Source organism: Phoca vitulina, unplaced genomic scaffold, assembly GCF_004348235.1.
Source record: "Phoca vitulina isolate PV1807 unplaced genomic scaffold, GSC_HSeal_1.0 scaffold1, whole genome shotgun sequence".
Lineage (NCBI taxonomy): Eukaryota > Metazoa > Chordata > Mammalia > Carnivora > Phocidae > Phoca > Phoca vitulina.
Genome location: NW_022589704.1, coordinates 47,455,526 through 47,458,682, shown reverse-complemented (window position 1 = coordinate 47,458,682; position 3,157 = coordinate 47,455,526).

Below are 3,157 nucleotides of genomic sequence, written 5' to 3'. Positions count from 1 at the left end.
TTGGGAAAATTGGACAGCCACATGCAGAAGAATGAAACTGGACCATTTCCTTACACCACACACAAAAATAGACTCCAAATGGTTGAAAGACCTCAATGTGAGACAGGAGTCCATCAAAATCCTAAAGGAGAACACAGGCAGCAACCTCTTCAACCTCTGCCACAGCAACTTCTTCCTAGAAACATTGCCAAAGGCAAGGGAATCAAGGGGAAAAATGAACTATTGGGACTTCATCAAGATAAAAAGCTTTTGCACAGCCAAGGAAACAGTCAACAAAACCAAAAGACAACCAACAGAATGAGAGAAGATATTTGCAAATGACATATCAGATAAAGGGCTAGTATCCAAAATCTATAAAGAACTTATCAAACTCAACACCCAAAGAACAAAGAATCCAATCAAGAAATGGGCAGAAGACATGAACAGACATTCTTCCAAAGAAGACATCCAAATGGCCAAAAGACACATGAAAAAGTGCTCAACATCACTCGGCATCAGGGAAATCCAAATCAAAACCTCAATGAGATACCACCTCACACCAGTCAGAATGACTAAAATTAACAAGTCAGGAAACAACAGATGTTGGCAGGGATGCAGAGAAAGGGGAACGCTCCTACACTGTTGGTGGGAATGCAAGCTGGTGCAACTGCACTGGCAAACAGTATGGAGGTTCCTCAAAAAGTTGAAAAGAGAGCTACCATACAATCCAGCAATTGCACTACTGGGTATTTACCCCAAAGATACAAATGTAAGGATCCAAAGGGGTATGTGCACCCCGATGTTTAGAGCAGCAATGTCCACAATAGCCAAACTGTGGAAAGAGCCAAGATGTCCATCGACACATGAATGGATAAAGAAGTGGTATATATATATATACAATGGAATATTATGCAGCCATCAAAAGGAATGAGATCTTGCCATTTGCAACGACGTGGATGGAACTGGAGGTTGTTATGCTGAGCGAAATAAGTCAAACAGAGAAAGACATGTATCATATGACCTCACTGATATGAGGAATTCTTAATATCAGGAAAAAAACTGAGGGTTGCTGGAGTGGGGGTGGGGGGGAGGGATGGGGTGTCTGGGTGATAGACATTGGGGAGGGTATGTGCTATGGTGAGCGCTGTGAATTGTGCAAGACTGTTGAATCACAGATCTGTACCTCTGAAACAAATAATGCAATATATGTTAAGAAAAAAAAAAGAAGAAGAGGATAGCAGGAAGAGAAGAATGAAGGGAGGGAAATCAGAGAGGGAGACAAACCATGAGAGATGATGGACTCTGAAAAACAAACTGAGGGTTCTAGAGGGGAGGGGGGTGGGAGGATGGGTTAGCCTGGTGATGGGTATTAAAGAGGGCACATTCTGCATGGAGCACTGGGTGTTATGCACAAACAATGAATCATGGAACACTACATCAAAAACTAATGATGTAATGTATGGTGATTAACATAACAATAAAAAATTTTAAAAAAAAGAAAGAAAACTTAGAGAAAGACAAAGAGACTAATGTTTTCTCTGAGTGCCTAAGTATTATCTGAATAAATTTGCAAAGGTTGTGGCTAGAACTTTTGGCTATGGCTTCAAGGAGTTTAATAAATCCTCTTCCTCAAAAAACAAGTATAAAACCAGACAAAGTTGTTAAAGCAAACCATATGAGGAATCTGGAAATAGACATATGGCAAACAAAAAATTGGGAAGGGATTATTCATAACAACCTGCCAGAATTACAGGTAAGAACAGAAAGAGATCTGGTTTTGCATGAGGCTGCTCCCTACCTTCTCTCTCTTTAACTTGATCAGCTGGAACAGTTTTCTCCAGGCTTGGATGACCACCATAACTAGAAGCTTTGCTTCTAGAGAGGGCACATGATTTGGGGCAGGAGGTAAAACCATGAGGTGATTTTTTTCATTAAAGGTAGTAAAGTCAGTAGAAAAGAAAGGAGAAAACCTACAACTATGCTAGGACTGGTTTGTAGTCATTGTTGGTACACAGAGTGCTCTGACCAGAGATCCTGGGTATTAGAGAGCTTACAAGGGTGAGATAGGCTATCCACACAATCCTGGCTAACTAAGAGACTAAGTACATGTATAGAGGATCCTTGAGATCTTGGATACCTGAGATACCTCAGATACTAAAGAAGTGAAAGCCCAGGAAGAATAGAAGATTGGCTGTATTTTTAATGCATTCTAACAAACATAGATAATTCAGCTGAGGTTTAAAGCCTTAAGGACTTAAGGTATTTGAGCATATCCTCTTCCTCAGTCATTAACTGATACTTACCTTCGCAGACCTAGAAGTGACCATTAAGATACCAGGCTAAAAAATAAATAACTAGAATAAAAAATACGAGGACAAATACATCTAGGTAAATTCTTTGAGGTGACAGATTTGTCAACTTAATCCAGAAATGTTACCAAAAATTTTTAAAAATAAAGAAGGACCCAGATTTGCTATATTATCTAAAATGTACGGTTGTCAATAAAGTTAGGAAACATGCAAATAATCAGGAAACTGTGACCAATACTATGAAAGAAAAGCAGGCAATATAAATGGACCTTTTTTTTTGTAAGGGCAGTATTTTTTTTTTGTAATTTTTTTATTGTTATGTTAATCCCCATACATTACATCATTAGTTTTAGATATAGTGTTCCATGATTCATTGTTTGTGCATAACACCCAGTGCTCCATGCAGAACGTGCCCTCCTCAATACCCATCACCAGGCTAACCCATCCTCCCACCCCCCTCCCCTCTAGAACCCTCAGTTTGTTTTTCAGAGTCCATCGTCTCTCATGGTTCTTCTCCCCCTCCGATTTCCCCCCCTTCATTCTTCCCCTCCTGCTACATTCTTCTTCTTCTTTTTTTCTTTCTTAACATATATTGCATTATTTGTTTCAGAGGTACAGATCTGAGATTCAACAGTCTTGCACAATTCACAGCACTTACCAGAACACACACCCTCCCCAGTGTCCATCACCCAGTCACCCCATCCCCCCCACCCCACCCCCCACTCCAGCAACCCTCAGTTTGTTTCCTGAGATTAAGAATTCCTCATATCAGTGAGGTCATATGATACATGTCTTTCTTTGTTTGACTTATTTCGCTCAGCATAATACCCTCCAATTCCATCCACGTCGTTGCAAATGGCAAGATCTTA